This window comes from Equus asinus, chromosome 30 (genome assembly GCF_041296235.1).
Source record: "Equus asinus isolate D_3611 breed Donkey chromosome 30, EquAss-T2T_v2, whole genome shotgun sequence".
In the NCBI taxonomy this organism is placed as follows: Eukaryota; Metazoa; Chordata; class Mammalia; order Perissodactyla; family Equidae; genus Equus; species Equus asinus.
Window position 1 is genome coordinate 4,308,760 of NC_091819.1, and position 24,058 is coordinate 4,332,817.

Sequence of the window (24,058 nt, forward strand, 5' to 3'; positions counted from 1 at the left end):
ATACAAACACATACACACACAATGGAATATTATTCAGCCATAAAAAAGAATAATCTTTTTAAAAATAGTATTTATAATATTCCTTCACTGTTCAAGAATCTTTATAAATTCCCTGTCACTTAACTGTTAGACCAACTTAAATTCATCTTAAGAATTCAAAGCTTACTGGATAAATGAGTGAAGGAAACATAAAGGCCCATCCTGAAGAGTATCCATTTCAGTTTTGAAAAATCATGTATGTTCCACACTTAAAAAAATATTTTACACAAAGGAAAAATCATTTTTTTCCTAAAATCCATTTTAATCTAAAAATTACGTAAGGATATGCTTCCAAATATATGTTTTCACTTAACAGTCACAGAATGCCTAAAATGTAAGGTCTTATATTAGAATGGGTCACAAAACACATAAAAATTCACTTATTTCCTACCCTTAAAGAGCTTAAAATACAGCAGATAAGAAGTAATAGGGACAAACTTCTATGGAATTGCAATAAGTTACGATATTGACTATATTCCATATCAAATGATATTCCCAATTACCTAAGAGGCTTTTTTTAATTAAAAAAAAAGGGAGGAAGAGCTATCAGATGCTATCAGATGCTCTTCTGCTGTACTAAGCTTATCATCCAAGTTTTCTTACTGAACCAAATAAGGTAATGAGTCATATAACTAGAACTTTTCTATCAAACCATCTTTATATGCTCAGACAAACCTTCCTTGGTCATGATTAATGATTCTCTAAGTGTCCCATGAGTCTTTATTTCACTACAGATTTGTGCACCAATACTCATAAGTGTTCCCCAAGCTCTACTCCTTAAAACACCAGAATCCCAGAGTTGTGAACTGGTATTCTACGACCAAAAAAAAAAAGAGAGAAAGAAAGAGGGGTCCACGGTCAAATGAATCTACAAAATACCGGGCTGACCAAATCCTGGGCTAGACTTCTCAGGGATCTTAATGTGCTTTCTTAGGGGACGGTGACTGTCCTAACCAGGACCGTGGGCACACTCTTCCAAACATATCTAGCCACAGAACTCTCCCGCAGAACTTTTATTACTATCTTGGGGAACGCTGGGAATTTGCTGAATGTGGTTTCATCAATATTTGATCTAAATGTTCTCCTTTTGTCCAGTTTTTGGTATTCAGACCATACTAACTCAAGAGCACGAAATGGAAGATTCCCATTCATTTAATTTTAAAAAGAATTTAAAAATTGGGCCTAGAAGTCTGTTGTGAAGGCAGTTCATACACCTTTATCTCCCATAGGTGTTGGTCTATCAGTTACTACATCTTGAGTCAATTTAAAAAACTGTTCTTTATCTTATTTAGTGGTTTTCTTTATTAAATTCTACTTTGGAATTCACACTCTTACCCTTCTGTCTTTTCTGTTATGTTTTCCTTATAAATCTTGGTCCACCTTTTTATGTTTAACCTTTCTAGGTTTATTTGTTCTAGGCATATCTTTTGAAAGCAGCACGTAGCTGAGGATTGTTTTCTCAGTCTGAGTCAGTCTTTTAAAAGGGAAATTTAATACCCTGTATGTAAACTGTTCTATTGATACTTGTCTTCTATAATCTTGCTGTTTGTTTCCTTGCTGTTTATTTTTTCATCTCTTGCCGTAATCTTCAATCTTGTCCAGCTATTTAGAAAACAAACATATATCCTCTCCTATTTTAAATTCTACTAATGGTGACTTCCAAGGTTTTTTGTCTTCCTTTAACCAGTTTTTGGCTGATGATCAAAGGAAAAATGAAATCCACCTCATGATACACAATCCGATCAGGTGAGCCAAGGCCAGATCAGGCCATTACTCTCCCCTAATGCTTCATCCCCAAGTTCTTATACTATAGACTTTATAACAATAATCTATCTAAGTTACTTCCAGCCTTTTGCACTATTTCCAATCGTATATAACAACTGTTTAGTTTTGCTTCTACATTTAATTTGTTTCAAGGCTTATTATTCCCAGTGCTTTTGTACAAAGACTTCCTTTCCCAAACTCTTAATTTAGATTTTTCTCCTATAGTACGTGTTCAAGTAATTTTTTTACTTGAGCACACATGTGATACATTTTCTCTAACCCTTGAAAATGTAAACATACCATTCCATTTTCATCACAAATGAGCGGTAACTTGGCTGTATACACAATTTTTTAGCCACAAACCTTTGTTTTGTTCTCTGCAGAACTCTGAAGTGACTGTTCCATTCCTTCCGGCATTTTGTGATACTAAAGAGAACATTTTGATCCCTTCCAGTTTCTTGGATAAAGATCCTCGTTCCAATGACTTACTTTTATCATTAACTGGGTAAGCACTGTGTAAGTACTCACCATTACTTAATTGAGGCCCTGCCAGAACTACATCAAGCTGGCAGCCTGAATCAGCTCCACAAAGGGCATGGTGAGGAAACTGTTCTATCTGCTTCTTTCATTTGCACACAAACACACCTTTGCTGTGTGATCAATAAGGGATTCTACTCGCCCTCTCATTCAGGTTGCCTTTAATGGTGAGTCCCTTGATTATTCAAATCAATAACCACGCATTTTCAGCTGGCACATTCCTGCCTCCTACATACTGATGATCTATGAACCGGGAGCTCTAGAACCTCATTTCGAGCTCTCCTGGATCTCTCTGCCTGACAGGCAAAACACACATGTCTACAATCTTGAACACCTCAAACCCCTTCTACTCCGTATTCCCATTCCTAGTGAATGGCACTGCCACCCCGTCATCCCACACAGTTTCTAGGTCATCCCAGACCCTTTGACTCCCTCACCTCCACGTAAGTCCCCAACTCCTATTAATTCTACCTCCCAGACATCTCTCTGCTTATCTCAGACTCTCATGATTCTTGCTGCTATTATAACCTATTAATTGCTCTTCCCAACTCTGGATATAATTCCTACTCTATACATACTCACCATAATGATCTATCTAAAATGAAAATCTAATTAGGTCAAACTCCTGCCTAAAACCCTCTAAGGAATGAAACCCACTTTTCTTAGCCTTGCTCTTTATTTGCCAGCACTTTCCCCCTTATAAATCCTATGCTCTGACCTTAATGAGCCACTTGCACTTCCTCCAAATGCCATGCTATTTCATGCCCGTGTGCCTCTGACACAGGCTGTGCCACAACTTAGTGAAATAGCTTCCCAGCCAGTCTGCCCGGCCAACCTTGCTCTGTGCTCAGGTAGCCCTTTGTAAAACACCTCTCTGTGTATTTGTCTTAGCGTGTTTTAAGGAATCAGTTATCTGTCCATCTGAGGTCCTGCCCATTTACCACACTAGCAACTACTAATTAAGGGCAAAAGCTGTTTCCTCCTCATTTTTCTTTTTTTTACCTCCAGTACATATTAAGATCCAATAAATACTTGTTGAATAATCAAATTTAGAAAACAAGGAGTTATAAAGAACACAGGTCTAACCATCAGGACCTGATTAGTTCAAATTCACAAGAGCATCTACTTCTGAATGACTAAAGACAAGCCACCCTCCTGAGTCCCGCTCACCTCCCTCTGAAAGAAAGTTCATAAGGAGCACGGAGTGTGCGATGACAGAGCAAGGTCTCGAATCCCTGTGATCTCTGAATAACAAGGACAGGCGCTTCCTACTGCACACAAATACCTGGAAGAATGAAGTATCAATCCCGCTCAAAAGTGTTAAGTGGTACTCAAATGCAAGACAGTAATATTTCTTCTGCTTAAAAGAATTTCCCTAAGCGACAAGTGATCCCTATGTAGCCCTTTCCAAGAAGAGTGTCCAAAAAGCTTTGGGTAGACTTTCTGGTTGTTTAGGGGAACGGCGGGCAGAGACGGCTGTTACAAACACAGTTTCCCTTATACTCCCGCCACGTCATTCGGTTACTCACCTGGCAACAACTAAAGCCTGGCAGAAGGACATGATTACTAAGCCAGCCACTCCGCTGTAACACCAGAAAATGCCTGCTAACCAAACGGCACCATCCGCTGCAAAAGACGGACATCGGACATCCATAAGGAGCTAAGATAAAGAGCTTGGACCCACTTCCAAACTTCACTATAAAAAAACACCCTACTGAATTCCTTGTACTAAATAGTGCAGACTAGTGGATTCTTTCATAACAAAGTTGATAAGGCCCTATGGAATAGAGGCTAGTAGCTGGAAATACTTTCATTTGCATGAATTATTTATTATAAGGTCATTGTCTTAACAGCCTTTGGTCTTGTAACAAGTACTCACTAACCAAAAATCATCACAAAAAAATTAACACTTCTCATTTAAATCTCTATTTAACACATGATTTTAGATTTTACCCCTGTAAAGAAACCTGCTCCGTTTCTTCCTTCGCTGTGCACACCTACTCTATTACAGACACTGCTCTATGCAGTGATGATTCGACTCCCAAAACCCTCTTTTCTTTACATGCTATGGTTTACAGTAAACCACAAAGTAGTTCTACAAGATTTCCTATCAATTCCTTCCTTTGATGCTCCTAAAAACCAGACACGGAAATGGGGGCCTGGAGCTAAGTAGTAAAGCAATCTCCCCAGCTCAGGTTTCCTGGGGTCCCCTCCAGGGAACTTCTGCATCCACCTTTACCAGGTCCTCACCACAGCCTCAAGATCTGAGTGAGTCACAACAACAGGGTCTATTTAAGGGAGAATTAGGTTAGTAGGACATAATCAATGTTTAACAAAACACATCTAAGAGTTTTACTTTACTTCCGCAAAAATCCCTGTCTTCTCCCTCCTGGTACCCGTCCTCACCCCTCAAAAAAAGAAAGAGGAATAATACCTGGATCTCTGGGTTTGCTTCATCTCTTTTTTACTGTGCACAGACTTTCAACGCAAGTTAAAATTAAGAGGAAATTAAGGGCCAGCCCTGGTGGCCTAGTGGTTAAGTGTGGTGTGCTCCACTTTGGCGGCCCGGGTTCAGTTCCCAGGAGGGGACTTACACCACTGGTCAGTGGCCACACTGTGGCAGCGACCCATAAACAAAATAGAGGAAGGCTGGCACAGATGTTAGCTCAAGGCAAATCTTCGGGGGGGGGGGGGGAGGAAAAAAGAGGAAGTTAAGAAAAGAGGGGAAAAAAGCAAGTATGTAAAAGCCACTGGCTCACAGTTACACAAAACTGTTCTATCTTTTAATAGAAAGATTTTTCAACCTACTTACTTAACAAGATAAATTAGGCTACACTTTGATTTAAAATGTACCTTCTGAGAAACTCAATTCAATTGCTGCTACATTCTTCTTGACATCCTAGAACTGAACTAGTCTTTGAATGGACCGTGCAGAGCTAACCAAGGCAGCGGCTAAGCAAACTTTCTCACCGAACTCTGCCAAAGGATTTCAGTCCCGACCTGCACCATCCTGCCATCCCTCTCCTGCTCCTTCACGCACAGGCCTCAGGATCATGCCAAACTTCGTGCGTGTGTCTTCTAACACACACAGAGACTAGAAACAAACGTGCTTTCTCTGGCACACTTATCATGTGAAACTAGGATGCTACGAAGACGACACTATCCAAAGCACAAGGATTAATATTTTAAATTAATAGCAGGAATAACAAACATAATGTTATGCTGATGAAGCAATCTAGGATTTTACGAGACAAAAGGATTCACAAAAAAACTAAAAATCTAATTAATAGTGACTATAGACTTACAGACACTCAAATGGAACTATATAATTGATATCTATTAAAGTCTGCTTTCAGAAACCTTCTGAATCTATGAAAATGTATTCCTGTAACTAAAGAATAAAATCTTAGAAAGACGGCATACAGTAAGAGGCTTTAAAAGCACAGATTTACTGGGGGTCGGCCTTGTGGCCAAGTGGTTCAAGTTCCCCATGTTCCACTTCAGGGGCCCAGGTTCACCGGTTCAGATCCCGAGCATGGACCTACTCCACTCATCAGCCACGCTGTGGAGGCGTCCCATACACAAAAAACAGAGGAAGACTGCCACACATGTTAGCTCAGGGCTAGTCTTCCTCATAAAATAAAAAAATTTTAAAAATAAAACACAGATTTATTAAGGCTGGAAATGGCATTATTTGGGTCCTCACAAAAAAATACCTTACATATTATACTTAGAGCTAAAGTCAGGCAGCAATACCCAAGTTAACTTTTAGTGTCTCCCAGTATTCGTTGAGTATTTATTTGCCTTTTAATGCAACTGCCCTTGTAAGTGAGCAGGACGAACAAGACCCCTGCCACACTTTCCCCAGACAGACTCATCTGCTTCCAGCATACTCCATCACCCCCTCCCATACCCAGGACACCAGAGCTCCACCCCAGGCCAGACTTCACTGCTACATTCAAGTTACATATAATCAACTGCCCGTTAGACAGTGTCACTCACATATCCCACAGCATCCCAAACTCGACATGAGAGAGCCACCTGCCCCCTACCACACAAAGAAGCCGTGGTTTGTTCTTAACTTGGTTAGTTTTGATGAATGTAGATTTAATGAGAATTGGGGAAGCTATTCTATACTCGCTGCTTAAACAGTAGAACTCTGAATTCTAAGCTGGTCTGGTTAATATTTCTTCTCCTTTGCTCTTCACCATGAGACACTATGAGAACTTTATCTATAACGAAGGCAAAACCTGTAATCCCTTATATCTTAGAGTATTTCAACTCCCCCTTTCCCTAGCCAAGCACAGGAAGTTATACCATTTCAATATTCATTAGATTTGTAGGTTCTATGCACAGGAGGCCCTAGATGACAATCTTAGCACCAAAACGACATGTAAAGGCCAGCTGCAAGCATATTTGTATAGAGATATGAGAAGACTTCTAAAACCACACTGGGACTAAATTTGCTCTTCCTAACTCATGACCATACTCCTCCTGCTTACGAAAGACTACAAAGACAGTCAAAATCGCCAACGAGTTAGAAAATATTCCACCAAAAGGAAAGATGATACCTCTTTATGGTTAGTGAAAGACCTCTACACCCCTGCCTCCAGAGGCAGCAAATACCATGACATAAATAAAATGTCCTAAGAATCAGCAAGAAAGTTGAGTCTCTAATTTCTTTATTTTCATCCCACTTCAATAAAGAGCCACAGCTATTCAAAGTGCGGAGAGGGAGGGTGCTAGAACTGGAGATGAAGGGTACCCTCATCTATCAGACGCCCCTGCCAACACTGGGGGCTGTCCTGGACCCCTCATCTCTCCTATCTTCTCCAACTCATTCCGTAAGCCATTTTTTCCAGCACAACCAATGTGTCTACCTTAGCTGCCAGGAATACAAAAGGGACAAGGGCGATTCCGGTCCCTCGAGTTGTCCACAGGGGACACATATTGTACAACATAAGGAAGCACTATTCCGACGGACACCGTCACAGGGAACTGCTAACAAGAGCTGACAGGAAGGTGCCTAAGCAGGCTGCCGGGTCAGGCAGGACCCTGCAGAGAAGACAGCCGAGGTGCGTCTCACAGAATGTGTGGGTGCTAACCAGGCCAAAAAGAGGAGGCCATTCCTGACCAAAGCATGGAAGAGCCAGGGAGCCACCGCAGTGCAGGAAGACAGGAGCGCGGCAGGCAGCAGAGCCAAGAACCAAGGGCCCAATCGTATTTTTAAGAGACTGAGGGTTGGAAATTATTCTGAAGACAATAACTGAAGGACTTTAAGCAAGAAAAAAACCTGCCTAGAAGCGAGTAGGTGTTGGGACTATTTCTTAAAAAAATGCATTGATAGATAAATAAATAAGGTTAACTCAATCCTAAATTTTAAAAGGGGGAAAGAAGATACTAAAGGGGGTTCTGTTGATAAAAAAATAAATAACTCTTTTTGTTGGTAAAGTACACTAGACTATCTCTGAAGTCTGGATTTTCAAGTCTAAACTTAATTTCTTCATACAGCTCATAAACCAAACATTTTTGAACAAATCTATCTGAGGTCCCTTTTATAATAATCTTGATTCTACTTGGACGCTAGCTCCTGATCGGCCATTAACTAAGAACCAAATAAAGAGATCTCAAAGCACTACAGCTTTTATTGCTATTAAAATCAAAATTTGACAACAGAAAGGTACAAGTAACTCTTTACAATCATATCATAGGAGAGGAGAGGGTCAATCTCCAGGTACCTTTCCAGGTGAATTTCCTATGTGTTCATTAGTTCATGAATATACATCTGTCTTTGGTCCATCTGGCACAGGCCCTTTTTAAGTACTTTAAACGTTTTTTAAAATAATTATTGGCATTGTGATTGTTCTTTTAAACTTCTGGCAGTGAAAACTATGAAAAGATACTAAATAAAATTTATCCGTTTTGAAGTAGAACCACCTTTCACCATGTCAGCATTTGATGGCCACAAATCCAATGACAATCTTCCATCATTTCGAATTAGCAATTATTCTTAAGAAAGGAATAAGTTCAAGTATTAAGTTAGTTATTTCTTTCTTTGACTCAGCTCAACATTTTCTCCATGAGGGGATCGTTAGAACGTCTAAACGGAATTAATTTGGCAAATATATAGTAAGTGCCTTTTACCGGTAGAGCGGTTCCCTACCCCTTTACAGACCACTTAGGGCCAGCCCCTAAGGAAGGGAAATACAAGGACACCTAGCGAACAGTTCAGTAAATCAGCTTCAAATCAATTTCAGCTGACTGGTCCTGTTTTAGCCTCACGTCCTAATTCCAGGAACTCAGTTCTTACTTTGTTCCTTGTTGCCCAAGCCTCCAACTTATACTAACCACCAAATGGTCTCTGTGTTGACCCTACACCCCCACCCCCCATTCCCACCAAATTCATGTCTGCCACACTCATTTTTCCTAGTTCTGATTCCCATCTCGCCCCACTCTGAGATCTTTCAGAACTTAAAATTCAGAAGTCAAATCCAAGCCCGAGTCTCAGACTAGATCTCTCAATAGCCTGACAGTGACACTTGCAGATGAGACCCTCTTCTGCACCACATGGTAAGACCTCCCCCATACCAGGGCCTATGGGCCTTGCGGGGACAAGTGCCTGGCATTCACCCTAGACTTCCCTGAAAGCAACTGCTCAATTGCTCTGGACATTCTCTCAGTGCCACGATCTGCCCAGAGCTTCTGCCCCATAGAGTCGCTGGGATGCAGTCATCTGCCATTCCCTGAATGGCCAGTTCTGACAAGAATGGTCCCAGGCCCTGCAGGAAACACAAGTATGTACAGGACATGATTCACATCTTCCAGAAGTTTATATTCCAGGAAGGAAGCTAAGACAAGCAGAACCACAGGGACAGTCAGGAAGTACTAAAGGCCTTAAGAAGCAGAAGGACGATTTCTTCATATTTTCTGTATAATATTTGAGCAGTGCCTTAAAAGATGAAGATGATTTTCATACACTGAGATTGAAGACTTAAAGTGCAGAAAATAAGCATTAAAAGCAGTGAGAAAAGCACAGAAATAAAGCAGAAAAGGCAGAAAGGGTACAAAATTTATCAAAAAAAATGGTGAGTTGTCAGATGTGACTAAAATATAGGGGAGTATAAAGAAATGAACCCAGAAAGGTTGACTGGGGTCAGGCGGACAGCGGAAGTCCCAATGCGGAGCCATTAAAACTGGGTGTCATTCCTGTGCTCCCACCTTTTCAATTAATCAAAACTGAGAGTGTAAAAGCATAAAGCTAGATCTTTCTTTAGAATATCTGTTTACTCACCTTCTGCTACCTACCAACAACCCCCAAATTTCTCTTCCTTCAACTTGCGAATAGGTGAGAGCCAGCAGGAAAATGGAGAAAAGAAGGGAACAAATGGAAAAAGGATCCTAAAGTGAACAGGATCACGGAATCACTCAGCTTATGGCTGCTGGAGATCTCCAGGGATCAGATGATCTCTCCCTCTGCTCTCGGGCAAGTATGCCTTCCAAATTCAGAGAAAGAGCAGCTCGACTGGAAACCAAGTTTAACAAAAAATGCTGTGCAATGAACGGGATCATCTTTCCAACAGTCTCAAATGCATATGCAAACGCCCCACAAAGCTCACAAGGAAGAAAAATGGGTGTTTGTGTCTTACAGTGGAAATACTGACATTCAGAGGATGAGAACCCACCCCACAAACAAAAAAGGCCTCAGAATGACAGCACTGCCCAGTCAGGGACCACACTCCCAGAGACAAGGGTCCCAGCCTTTCCTAACTCTCCTTCATCAGTACATCATTACAGCCTGGGCTCCTGTTCGTCATCTGGACCATGAATCACACTATCAGTGCTCCCTCAGAGGCCAGACAGTTAACTCTGAAGACTGCATTTTGTGCATATGAATTGAGTGCACACTAAGTGTCAGATCCGTGCTTGGCATTTGAAAAGATGTAAAAATGAACACCTGGACTTAATCCAGGACTTCAAAAACCTTCTATGTCAAGCTGCCTCTTATTATTAGATCAAAAAAAAAAAAAAAAAAGGATGGGGAATAGGAATGGTTATGAACAAAAATGGCCTGGATTGATTATAAACTCCAAATCAAAGAAAAAGGTTAAAAAAAAAATCACTTACAGAAAGTCGTTTTAAAGCAACCGAGTTAGGCTTTCTTGACTCGAGAACACACCATGCATGCAAAGGCCTGTATCTCCTGTCAAGGAGGGAAGTTAAAAGGAACTCAAGCACCAGCCCCTTGTTATCAATGGAAATAAGACAGTCATGGAAAAGGAACAGGTTACTCATCGACTCATCGTGATGTTCTTGAACACCTGCCAGCATGGCCAGATGTGCAAGACAGGAAAGTGTGGTGCAGCCAAGCCCAGGAGCAAGATCGAGAACTGCAGGCAGAACTCAGGCAGCGGGGACGAGAGGCCAAACCTGACGGCGAGGCACAGGGCTTGTGCCATGAGCACAGAGCAAACTCTCTCAGCTTACGGGAAGTGGTGAGCTTTCACACCCCGCCGAGAGAAACACCTTCGAAATGCCAAAAATGGTGAGAAGAGCAGGCAGCACAAGCAGTGCATTAACACGGGACCGTTCGGCGGGGACAGAACTAAAACTACCGTTCGGCGGGGACAGAACTAAAACTAACACTCAGACGCACGATTTTCTTTCACTTGTTTGAAGTGAAATTTTCTCATGTTACTACTCAGTTGTTATTTATAAAATATTTACACTTCTTTATCTAATTTATTTTAATTGATTTATAACAGTGATTTCAATAACACCGATCCAGCCTTTGTGCTGGGACACTGGTGACATGCGCTGGAAGAGTCCGATTATCAGGTGTGAGGTACTCCGAAGGGCTGCACACTTCAGGCCGAAAATGATGTTAGCACAAAGAATGGACTCTCATAAACAATCATTTTTAAATTTAAAAACATTTTTTAAAAAGACCACACGGCATTTCTTAGTGCGGCCTGAGAACAAGCTATGTGAGAATGACCTGCAGGACTCTACAAATGCAGGTTCCCATCACAGACTTGCCGCTCTCCGAAGCTGTGTGTAAAAATCACCCAGGGTACTTGTTTTAAAATGCCAATGCACACACTTATCAAACCAGAAGCGCTGACGCAGGCTGACCGTAGTCTGAGAAACAGAGCAATAGGACAAATGCTTTGAAAATGCAACTTATCTTGCTAATGGCAAAAAGGTCGCCTATATATTCTTGAACATACAAATTTTGTAAAAATTATTTTCAATGTATAAAGAGATATAACTATTTCAAGGAATCATGAAATAAACCCTTCTGGTTTGATGTGATTAACTTCTAACCATTCTGCTTGGCAAGGCAGGATTTTGACTGAAACAGGGAACGTGTCTAATAACCAAACAAATGAGAACCAACTTCTAAGCACAGCTCCAGATGAAGGGAACCCAGCCCATCAGGATCTCTGAGTCACAGTGAGAAGAAGAAAGCAGAGGGAGAAGCAAGTCAGTGGGGTCCCAGACACTTAAGGCAAACACGCAAGAAGGAACGGGGGCAGGTAAGTTTTTGATATACTAAAACGATTAACACTCAAGGAAAGCTGGCTCTTAGGACTCAAGGCATCTAATATAACGAAATACGTATTTATGAAATATTGATCAGGCAACCCTGTGACCATCCATGAACTTTCTGGCCTTTACTATCCTATCTACTGCCTCTAACTAAGGGATCCTTCCTGGGACTAACCTCCATATTGGTAATTTCTTCTCCTTTGATCCTGTTTCAGAGTGAGGATATAGCAACACACCCTGATGTTCCTTATTTTAGAGAAATACTTCACCACTGCACAATCAGGCACGCCAATATCTGCCGACTTGAATCGAGGCCCCGAGACGTGAAATCACAGGTACCATGTCATCGCTCTAACAGCAAGTCTGTCGAGCATGCAACATGAACCGAGCAGGATGCTGCTAATTCAGGTGAAGTGTGAAAAAAAACAAAACACCGTGCAGAACAGTACAAGGGTAACACACAAGGCAATATGACGGTCACGGAATCTAGAAGAACATGGATTAGCAAGTTTCCAACCCCGGGGTTCAGTTTACTCACACATTTAATGAAAAGGCCAGTTTAGACAATTCATCAGTTTCTTCCAGTTCTGAAAGTTTTGGATTTAGTGAATTGTGCACTTAAGGTCGCCTGAGGGAAACTACAAGATTGTAATGGTAAACGGAAAACTAGATTTTGGAACAGCTGTTTCGTGGCAGCAACAGAACCCTGAGCACAGACGACACATGGACAGGACAGCTCTGGTGCCTCTGTCTCTCAGGTATAATCTCTGAACCACCTGAAGACGTTCTGTTCAGAACAGAATAAAAAGACCAGAAATCTAAAAACGCTTTGCAGGGTAAAGAATCTAAAAGGCAAAGTACAGATTTTTCTTGTTAAATTTTAAGTTTAAGCGGGATTAGAGGTAAAGATGAGGTCATTACGTTGCCCTAACCCGGTATGACTGGTGTCTTTATAAGAAGAGAGCCAACCCCGGCGGCCTAGTGGTTAAAGTTCGGCATTCTCGACTCAGGCGGCCCGGGTTCGGTACCACACCACCCGTCTGTCAGTTGCCACACCGTGGCAGCGGCTCATGCAGAAGAACCAGAAGGACTTACGACTAGAATATACAACTGTGTACTGCGGCTTTGGGGAGGAAAACTGAAAAAGAGGAAGATTGGCAACAGATGTTAGCTCAGGGCAAATCTTTCCCAGAAAAATAAAATCTGTATATAAGAAGAGGAAGAGAGAGGCAGACAGACACACAGGAAGGATACCACGTGACAGAGATGGATTGGGGTGATACGTCCACAAGCCAGGGACCATCAAGGACTTCTGCCAGCACTAGAAGATAAGAAAAAGGCATGGGACACATTCTCCCTAGAGACTTCACAGAGCATGGCCCTGTGTCCACCCCATGGACACCTGAAGGTTTCTGACCTTCAGGACCATGAGACAATAAATTTCTGCTGTTTTAACCTGCTCAGTTTGTGGACATCTGTTGGGGCAGGCCTAGTAACTACAACAGGTGTTAAGAGCCAGGGCCCAGAGCATCCATTTCCTGGACCACAGCAGTCAAGGGCTGGTGCTAGGGCCCCAAAGAGCAGCACCTTCCTTACTGTAGCTGTGTCCTGCTCAGGGCAGTGGCTGTGCAGTCCCATACTGGCGGCTTTCTCATCACAGAAGAGGCAGCAGTTCCCTCGGTGGCCTGGTATGGGGAACTTTGCTGAAGCTCACACTCCCTCCCAATCATCAAACACAATATTAAGTACAATGTAATAAATTCCTTCCTACTTAACAAAAAAGAGAGAATGATTAGAAGAGTAAATGGGGAACTGTCGAATAAAACACAACTCTTTACCAGTTAGCTGATATTTTAAACAATCCAGGTCATAAAATGACAAAGTGAAGTTGAAAACAATATGCCATTCTATAATCAAAAATTTACCAAGTGTAGAAACTTTATTAAAACTTTATTTTCGGGGCTGGCCTAGTGGTGTAGTGGCTAAGTCTGATGCACTGCACTTTGGCGGCCCAAGTTCCCAGGTTTGGATCCCAGGCACGGACCTACAACACTCACCAAGTTATGCTGCGGCAGCGACCCACATATAAAAAGAAAACAAGGAGGACGATTGCCACAGATGTTAGCTCAGGGCTGACGTTCACCAAAAAAACCTTTATTTTAGATGTATGTTGAAAATGTTAAGAAACGCCAGTTTTCACTGAATACCTCACCTGCCGCCATACTGTTCTATATGTGTTCTAAGACCAAAGACTGTAAAGAAAATAAAGGAAGGAAATCTGTAGACTGCCATAAGAAATTGAAAACAAAAAACATCAATTTCTTTCCATAAAATCAATCCATCAATAAGCATTCTTCTTGTATAATATCCTGCAATTTACCCATATTTGTTGGATAAGAAACCATGCCTAGAAATAAACTGTTTGGAATAAGGACATGCTATTTGCCTAAAATAAATTACCTACTGTCCATTTCTGGGTGTCTTCATGATGGTATGCAAACATATCACATTATTTTAATATAGGATCCAGCAGTTAAATAAAAAAGGCAATGGAAAATGTGGAATCCCTCACACTTTGGAACTGTAACAATTTCTCATAAACATATCTATTCAATTTTCCCAATGATAATACAAGATACATGGCTTTGTTATGGTTACGACCATGATGAAAATTATGGTAATCTGCCAGGTAAATATGAGGATTTGTGGAAAATACTTCAACAACAAAAAAATAAAACAGAACTGTAAGTATACCAGAAAGAAGAGTTTTAATTTTGCCATTGTAAATGGCAAAATCAGTTTAAGGATCTTTTTGCAACCCTCATTTTCTGCTGTCCAAAATACAACCTGCCAAAGCCTCTTGTGGTTTTTTCCTACCTGAGGAAAGGGATTACTGCCTCTCCCCACCTCCAAAAAGAATCATAAAAACACTAACTCTAACGTGGGCACCATGAAATTGTGAATCTGGAAATCAGCAAAGAGGAAGGGGCAGAATTCAAGCCGAGAAGCAGAAATGGCAGTCAAGCTGAGCAGGAGCCCACTCTGACAACGCTGGGCTGGGCAGAGGGGGCAACAGGGCCTGTCAACAGAAGAAACTGAGAACAAGAGACGTGTGGCCCACAGCTGAAGGTCCTAATAGAGAAATGGGTAAAATTAAGCTAATGCTTGCTAAGCCTACCACCCAACTTTTACAAAGACGTCTTCACATACTCCTCAAAGCAACCTTACCTAGGCTGAGAAAACTGTGGTGCAAACAAACCAAGAAACTCAACTAAGGTCACAAAGCAGGAGACAAACCTGGGGCTTAGTCTTTTTCACATCATAGTGATCACAGAAAATGATAATATTTGTGCAGCAGGGTCCAGTAAAGAGAAGAAGCTGGCAGCAGCTGGTGGCAATGAGCCTGGAAGCTCTGAAAGCCATATCTGACCAACTCAGGGGTCAATATTCCAGCACGCCTGGAAGCAACTCTGGGCTAGGCCTGGGCAACTCGACTGTGTGATTGCAAAGCTACTGCGTTTTCCAATCCATTCCACTGCTTCTCAGCGGCTGCACCCAGCTCAGCCTACAGCCAGTTCTTCTCACAGCCAAGAGAAGGGGTACCCCCCAACACACGTCCTGACTGCAAGCCCTCCCCAAAACACAGGACTTTCCAGTGGTATTTTTACTGGAAAAAAAGTCTTCTATAAAAGACTTAGATAAGGAGATGCTGTCAAGATGGCGGCGTAGGAGGACTCTGAACTCACCTGCTCCCACAGACACAAAAAATTTACAACTACTGTTGGAATAATTGCCCCTGAGAGAGAACTGAAAATGGGATAAAAAGAACCCCCACTACAAGCGAGTGCTGACTGAAGTGGAAGAGGGAGAAATTCCTTTCTGGAGAGAAAAAAGCCACCTTTGAGCATGGCGCCTCACAGCCAGCTGGGAGCAATAGTAAGACACACAGCCTTCCCTGGAGGAGCAGGAGATCTGAGCAGGAGAGCGTTAACAACAATAAGCAGCTTTTGGACTCAGCACAACCAAGACAAGGGTCATAATATCTAGCTTTCCTGGCTATTAACCACAACAGGGAATATCCTCAGAAAACCTAGCAGACAGAAGGGGGGGGAAAAGCCTGCTCTTAAAGGGCCCACACACAAATTCACCCATTTCTGAAGGCAACCTAAAATCACCAGAAAGGAAGGTGCACAGTCCTTTGGTGAACAGAGACTTACCTGATGGGCTCTGGGTACCTCTCAGTGAGAGGTGAGACCTCCCCAGGGACTGAGACATTGGCAGCAGCCATTACTGTGACCTAGTAGTGGATTGCTAACACAGATGCTGGAAGATGCCACTGGGGTTTGTCCTCTGGACTGTTAGCCCAGGATCTGCCCCACTCACTAGAGCACTGATTTAACCCAGCTCAGCCAGGGCAGGCAGCCCACCCTAGGGACTGGCCAGACCCAAAAGCAAGCCCTCCAGCAAATTGTGGGCCCATACAGGTGGGGTGAGTGGGTCCACTTCTGTGGGGCAAGGCATGCATGAGGGACATGCCTGCATTGGTGGAGTGTGTGAGGCCTCTGCAGTGGGGCAAATGGGTCCACTTCAATGGGTCAGGAGAGGTACACAGGGCAGGTCTGTGCTGAAGGAGGGTGTGACCCTGCAGATGGTGGGGCTTGTCAGCTGCAGCAGACTTGCACTTCTCAAACAGCCACACAGGGGATCAGCCCCACCTTCCAAAGCCTGAAACAACTGGGTGCTCCCATGCCTGGGGCCGGCCTCATCAGCTGGAACCCTGAGAGCTGACAACAGCCTTGCAGGACAGAGGCCTACAGCTACTCTAAGTCCGTGAGCCTAGCAACCAGCCACACTTGGGGCATACCCACTTAACAGAAAAGCTGCAGCAGGAATGTGCTGTTAGACCTGCAGCCAACTGTGCGGGGGCACTCCATGCCCAATAAAGTAACTGAAGGGTCCACAGCAGCCACACAAAGCCAAGCATTACAAGCAGCTGGACAGGAGTACAGCCTAGCCTCCCTGCGCACTTGCAACAAGAGCAACCCTGCCACAACAGAAGGACACACTTAGCCCACACAGAGGTCACTCCTGGAACATTTGGAACTGGTGATGAGAGGGAAGCACACTGCTGGGCCTCATAAGGCATCTCTTACATAAGGTCTCTCTCCAAGATGGGGAGACATAGCTGACCCACCTAATACATAGATATAAGCACAGAGAAAGAGGCAAAATGAGGAGACAAAGGAATATATTCCAAACAAGGGAACAGGACAAAACCCTAGAAAAAGAACTAAATGAAATAAAGATAAACCATCCACCTAAAAAAGAGTACAAATTAAAACTCATAAGGATGCTCACTGATCTTGTGAGAAGAACGGATGAACTCAGTTGGAACTTCAACAAAGAACTGGAATATATAAAAAAAGAACCAATCAGAAATGAAGAATACAATACTAGAAATGAAAAATTCACTAGAGGGACCAAATAGCACACTAGATAATACAGAAGGATAGATCAGTGAGCTGGATGAAAGACTAGAGGAAATCACCCAAGCTGAACAGATAAAAGAAAAAAAGAATTAAAAAGAATGAGGACATTCTAAGGGACCTCTGGGACATCAGGCACACTAACATCTGTTTTATAGGTGTGCCAGAAGGAGAAGAGAGAGACAAAGGGGCAGAGAATCTATTTGAAGAAATAATAGCTGAAAATTTTCCTAACCTAAGGAAGGAAACAGACATCCAGGTATAGGAAGCACAGAGAGCACCAAACAAGATAAACCCAAGGAGGCCCACCTGAAGACACATTATAATTAAAATGTCAAGAATTAAAAATAGAGAGAGAATCCTAAAAGCTGCAAGAGAAAGGCAGTACAAAGGAAACCCCAAAAGGCTATCAGCTGACTTCTTAGCAGAATCCTTACAGATTAGAAGGGAGTGGCACCACATATTTAAAGTACTGAAAGGAAAAATACTCTACCTGACAAGGTTATCATTCAGAATGGAAGGCGAGATAAGAGTTTCCCAGACACGCAGAAACCAAAGGAGTTTATCACCAAGAAACCAGCCTTACAAGAAATGCTAAAGGGGCTTTTTAACTGGAAAGGAGAAGACAGCCACAAATAGGAATAAGAAAATTATCAAAAAAAAAAAAAAAAGCAAGAAAATCACTGGTAAAGGCAAATATACAGTAAAGGTAGCACAGCAACCACCTGTGACACTAATATGAAGATCAAAAGACAAAAGTACTAAAATTATCTATTTCCATGATAAGAGGGTAACAGATACACATGCACACAAAAAGAGGTTAGATGTGATATCAGAAACATAAAATGTGGGAAGAGGGGAGTAGAGCTTGTAGCAAGAGGTCAAACTAAAGAGACTATCAACTTAATATAATAGATTGCTATATATGTACACTATTATACATGAACCTCATGGTAACCACAAACCAGAAATCTTCAATAAATACATAAAAAATTAAGACAAAGCAGCCCAAACATAATACTAAAGAAAGCCATCAAACCACAAGGAAAGAGAGGAAGAGAAGAAGAAAGAACAGAGAAGAACCACTAACACACCCAGAAAGGATGTAACAAAATGGCATTAAGTACATACTTATCAACAGCTACTTTAAAAGTCAATGGACAAAATGCTCCAAGCAAACAGCACAGGTGGCCTACTGGATAAGAAAATAAGACCCGTATATATGCTGCATACAAGAGACACACTTCGGACCTAAAGACACTCACAAGCTGAAAGTGAAAGGATGGAAAAAGATACTCCATGCAAATGGCAATGAAAAGAAAGCTGTGGTAGCAATACTCGTAGGACTAAATAGACCTTAAAACAAAAACTGTAACAAAAGACAAAGAAGGGCACTACATAATGATAAAGGGAACAATCCAACAAGAGGATATAACACTTGTAAATACCTATGCACCCAACACAGGAGCACCTAAATATATAAAGCAATTATTAACAGACATAAAAGGAGAAACAGACAACAACACGATAACAGTACAGGACTTTAACATTCCACTTACACCAATGGATAGATCATCCAAACAGAAGATCAATAAGAAAACATTAGCCTTAAATGACACAACAACCAAATGGACTTAGTAGATATATACAGAACATTCCATCCAAAAACTGCAGAACACACATTCTTCTCAAATGCATACAGAACATTCTCCAGGAGAGATCACATATTAGGCCACAAAATAAGTCTTAATAAATTTTAAAAAGACTGAAATAATACCAAACATCTTTTATGACCACAATGGGATGAAACTAAAACTCAACTACAGGAAGAAAATCGGAAAAGCCACAAGAATGCGGAGATCAAACAAAATGCTACTGAACAACAATTGGGTCCACAAAGAAATCAAAGGAGAAATTTAAAAAATACCTGGAGAGAGATGAAAACGAAAATATGACATGCCAAAATGTATGGGATACAGCAAAAGCAGTTCTAAGAAGCAAGTTTATAGTAATACAGGCCCTCTTCAACAAACAAGAAAAACCTCAAATAATCCAACAGTGCACCTAAAGGAACTGGAAAAAGAAGAACAAACAAAGCCCAAAATCAGTAGAAGGAAGGAAATACAAATCAGAGCAGAAATAAATGAAATAGAGACTAAAAAAAAACAATAGAAAACAATCATCAACTAAGAGCTGTTCTCTGAAAAGATAAACAAAATTTACAAATCTTTAGTTAAACTCACCAAGGAAAAAAGAGAAGGCTCAAATAAATAAAATCAGAAAGGAAAGACAAGAAATTCAACAGACACCTCAGAAATACAAAAGATTATAAGAGAATATCACAAAAAGCTATACGCCAATAAACTGGATAATTGAGAAGAAATGAATAAATTCTTAGAATCATACAACCTTCCAAAACTTAATCAAGAAGAAACAGAGAATTTGAATACACCAATCACCAGCAAGGAGATCGAAACAGTAATTAAAAACCTCCCAAAAAACAAAAGTCCAGGACCAGATGGCTTACCTGGTGAATTCTACCAAACATTCAAAGAAGACTTAATACCTATCCTTCTCAAACCCTTCCAAAAAATCGAAGAGGGGAAGCTTCCTAACTCATTCTACAAAGCCAACATTACCCTGATACCAAAACCAGACAAGGACAACATTTAAAAAAAAGAAAATTACAGGCCAGTATCACTGGTGAGCATCAATGCAAAAATCCTCAACAAAATACTAGCAAATCGAATACAACAATACATTAAAAAGATCATACACCATTATCAAGTGGGATTCATTCCAGGGACGCAGGGATGGTTCAACATCTGCAAATCAATCAACGCAATACAGCACATTAACAAAATGAAGAATAAAAACTACATGATCATCTCAGTACATGCAGAGAAAGCATTTGACAAGATACAGCACCCATTTATGATAAAAACTCAGAATAAAATAGGTACAGAAGGAAAGTACTCAACATAATAAAGGCCATATATGACAAACCTACAGTGAGTATCATTCTCAATGGAGAAAAATTGAAAACTCTCTCTCTAAGAACAGGAACTAGACAAGGATGTCACTTTCACCACTCTTATTTAACATAGTATTGGAAGCCCTAGCCAGAGTAATCAGGCAAGAAAAAGAAATAAAAGGGATCCAAACTGGAAAGGAAACTGAAACTGTCACTATTTGCAGATGACATGATTTCACATAGAGAAAACATAAAGAATCCACCAAAAACCTTTCAGAAGTCATAAATGGATACAGTAAAGTTGCAGGATACAAAATCAACATACAAAAATCAGTTGTGTTTCTATACACTAACAACAAAGTAGCAAAAAGAGAAAATAAGAATACAATCCTATTTACAATTCCAACAAAAAGAATAAAATATCTAGGAGTAAACTTAACCAAAGAGGTGAAAGACCTGTACACTGAAAACTATAAAACACTGTTGAAAGAAACTGAAGAAGACACAAAGAAATGGAAAGATATTCGGTGCTCTTGGATTGGAAGAATACATATAGTTAAAATGTCCATACTTCCTAAAGCAATCTGCAGATTCAATGCAATCCCCATCAAACTTCCAACAACATTTTTCACAGAAATAGAACAAAGAATCCTCAAATTTATATGGAACAACAAAAGACCCCAAATAGCCAAAGGATTGCTGAGAAAAAAGAACAAAGCTGGAGGTATCACATTCCCTGATTTCAAAATATGCTACAAAGCTATAGTAATCAAATTGGCATGGGACTGGCACAAAAACAGACACACAGATCAATGGAACAGAATCAAGAACCCAGAAATAAACTCACACATCTATAGACAGCTAATTTTCGACAAGGGAGCCAAGAAGATACAATGGAGAAAGGAAAGTCTCTTCCATAAATGGTGCTGGGAAAACTGGACAGCCACATGCAAAAGAATGAAAGTAGACCATTACCTGACACCACACACAAAAAATAACTCAAAATGGATTAAAGTCTTGAATGTAAGACCTGAAACCACGAACTTTTAGAAGAAAACATGGGCAGTACACTCTTTGACATTGGTCTTAGTAGAATATTTTCAAGTACCATGTCTGACCAGGCAAGGGAAACAACAGAAAAAATAAACTAATGGGACTACATCAAATTAAAAAGCTTCTGCACAGCAAAGGAAACCATCAACAAAATGAAAAAACAACCTAACAACTGGGAGAAGGTATTTGCAAACCATATATCTGATAAGGAGTAAATATCCTAAATATATAAAGAACTCATATATCTCAACAACCAAAAACTAACAACCCAATTAAAAAATGGGCAAAAGATCTGAACAGATATTTCTCCAAGGAAGACATACAGATGGCCAAGAGGCACATGAAAAGATGTTCAGTGTCACTAATTATTAGGAAAATGCAAATCAAAACTACAATGAGATATCACCTCATGGCCATCAGAATGGCTATAATTACCAAGACAGGAACCAACAAGCGTTGGTGAGAATGTGGGAAAAGAGAATACTCGTACACTGTAGTAAGAATGTAAATTGGTGTAACCACTATGGAAAACAACATGGAGATTCCCCCACAAATGTAAAAGAGAACTACCATATGATCCAGCTATTCCACTCCTGGGTATTTATTTGAAGAAAACAAAAACACTAATTCGAAAAGATATATGTACCTCTATGTTTACTGCAACATTATTTACAATAGCCAAGACATGGAAGCAACCTAATTGTCCACGGATGGACAAAGTTAAAGAAGATATGGTGTATATATATCTTCTTCTTCTATCTTCTATATGGCATACACACACACATACACACACACGATGAGAATTATTCAGCCATAAAAAAGAATGAAATCTTGCCATTTGCTAAAACGTGGATAGATTCTGAGGGCATTATAAGTCAGACAGAAAAAGATAAATACCATATGATCTCACTTATATGTGGAATCTAAAAAAAAAAACAAAATTGAGTTTATGAAAATAGAGGACAGATTGGTAGCTGCCTGAGGTGGGGGGTGGGGAGTGGGCAAAATGGTTGTATAGAATCAAAAGATACAAATTTCCAATTATAAAATGAACAAGGCATGTGGAGGCAATGTACAGCATAGTGGGGACTATAGTTAATAAAACTATATTGTGCATTTGAAAGCAGTTAGGAGAAAGGATATTGAAAATGCTCATCGTGAGAAAAAAATTTTGTAACTATGTATGGTGATAAATGTTAACAGGACTTACTGTGGTGATCATTTTGCAGTATATACAAATATCTAATATTACACTGTACACCTGAGACTAACATAGTGTTATATGAATTATATTTCATTTAAAAAAAGAACCACAAAAGCTGCTTCAGTCACCAAAAAACCAAAGCAAAAAAAAGAATAAGTCAAGTTTTCTTAAGAAAAAAAATCAACTCCCCCCCCAGATGCCAGAAATTCTCTCTAAAAGCAACAAAGGCAGTCACTCCAGTAGGCTTAACATGAAAAATCCTAGTTAAAGAAACACCAAAACACATTCACATTAAAGTGCTATTAGTCAATCAAGCAAAGATAAACCTCTGAAATCAGATTCCATCTCACTTTAGTAAGAACAAGGAATCTGGAGAGAGGTGCACAATCATTCAACATCACAGAATGGGTGGAGGATCCTCCCCCAAACCCGAGGCAAAGAAAGGTGGAAAACCATGAAAAAGTGGATAAACTTAAAAGTGGTTCATATGTTTATGAAGTCTCTGAAATGAAACACAAAATCTGATAAGGAATAATTGGGCATTATTCTGAAGGGACTGAAAAAAGATCAAAAGATTGCCACAGAGGTCAAAGGACCAAAAAGTTACATATAAAACACTGCTGTGGAAAATCCATGTCAACCCAAACATCAATGGCCTAGAATCCTATTTAGCCCTTTGGTGTTACCTTTCAGGGCAGGGGTGGGCCTGTTTGTATAAGTGAAGTTTTACTGGAACGCAGCCACACCCACCTGTTCAGGTATTGACCATGGCTACAATGGCAGCAGCTATGGCAGAGACCATATGGCTCACAAAGCCAGAAATATTTACTATCTGGCCCTTTAGAGAAAAAGTTTCCAGACCCCTGTTCTACACAAAAGCCACCGGGAACGGAAAAGTTGCCCCTTACTTATTTACACTGATGATCAGCAGAAGACCAATGGCCAGATTTACAGAAAGATCTATTCCCATTAAGTAACAGAAAACATATTCCTACATTTTTATAGACCAATTAAATAAGTTCCATTCACTTACATTCTGTTCTGATTAACACTCCAGATAGCGATTATAAAATAGCTCAAATTGTATAAGTTCATTACGTAAATAGTATGACAGAGCTGTTACTTTGACAAAGGTTAGGAAAAGAAGTCATCCTGCTTAAAAAACTAAGGAATGCTTCATGACTGTCTGTCCTCATTCCCACCACCCACCAAAAACCATGAAAAATATTCTCTAAGCGTTTTCCTTAGAACAAAAAAATATTCTGTAAAGACATATACCACAAAGGGATAATCAAAATATCAATCACCAAAAGAGGAATCGGCACTTTCTGAGTTTTGTAACTCTAAAAGTGAACAGTTCTATATTATTTTTATGAATAAGCTGAAAAATTCCAAACCGCCAATATATCCTGCAAACAGATATAATTATAATGATACAACCAAACGTTACTC

At 40.5% G+C, this 24,058-nt stretch overlaps 1 protein-coding gene across 2 annotated transcripts in view; it reads right to left on the bottom strand.

The window, feature by feature from the left end:
* NEK7 (NIMA related kinase 7) overlaps window positions 1-24,058 on the bottom strand; it is a 160,562-nt gene that overhangs the window by 132,570 nt on the left and 3,934 nt on the right. The window lies entirely within an intron of this gene.